This window comes from Diaphorina citri, unplaced genomic scaffold, assembly GCF_000475195.1.
Source record: "Diaphorina citri unplaced genomic scaffold, Diaci psyllid genome assembly version 1.1 scaffold50, whole genome shotgun sequence".
NCBI classification, from domain to species: Eukaryota; Metazoa; Arthropoda; class Insecta; order Hemiptera; family Psyllidae; genus Diaphorina; species Diaphorina citri.
Genome location: NW_007377487.1, coordinates 573,589 through 574,583, shown reverse-complemented (window position 1 = coordinate 574,583; position 995 = coordinate 573,589).

Sequence of the window (995 nt, the reverse complement as noted above, 5' to 3'; positions counted from 1 at the left end):
AAAAAAATTCTCTATTAATTATGTATTGTACCATGTTAAACCCATAAAATACACGAGACCTTGTTTAGACTGCTGGGGTAAAGGGACTTTTTATTCTATTCTATTCTATTCTATTCTATTCTATTCTATTCTATTCTATTCTATTCTATTCTATTCTCTTATGAGTTTCATAAAAGTTCTTTGTTCAAAGTGTAGCATTCTTTTTCACAATTCTTGTATGATAATCTGATATACATCTGATAATCTGATATATATCCCTAATATGGGCTGCAGAAAAGAAAAATCTACCTTCAGATAGAATCAGTATTTCGCGTGTTATTGCTGCTAGGGGGTAGCTAAGACGTATCTAACATAATCCCAGGTAAGAGTATGGACGGATAAGGTAATTTCTTTGGCATAATGCCAGAACTTCGTCTCGCTGACTGCTTTAAGTACCTACCAATAGGTACCTAGGTACTTACATAGTTACCTAGGTAGTGTTATAGGTACTTAATGTATACAGGGTGTCCACATTTCAAAGTACGATGTTCTCAATTTGACCTACAGGGGATCTCAATTTCATAAAACAATGGAATTATCATATTTCTATTTCTATATACAATAGGTATAGGTTACACAATACACAGGTACCTACGCATGGAATCAAAATTCGACAAGAAAATCTAAAAAGAAGTTGAAAAATTTTTGAATGGTGTTCTCTCTCCTTCTTATTCTTCTTCTTCCTCAGTTGGTGTTAATCTTAATTTTCTTATCCTACTTACTTCTGGTTCTCTTTTTTCTCCATTTCCTTATTTCTTCTCCTCTTTCCTGTTCTTCTTTATTTATTTTACTTATTCTTCTCCACATCCCTCTCGTCTTTTTGTTCTCTTCCTCCTCCTCTTTCGTTTTCTCGTGCTACCAATATTGTTTCTCGTTTTATACTTGACCTTAATAAATACTCTCTCTCTCTCTCTCTCTCTCTCTCTCTCTCTCTCTCTCTCTCTCTCTCTCTCTCT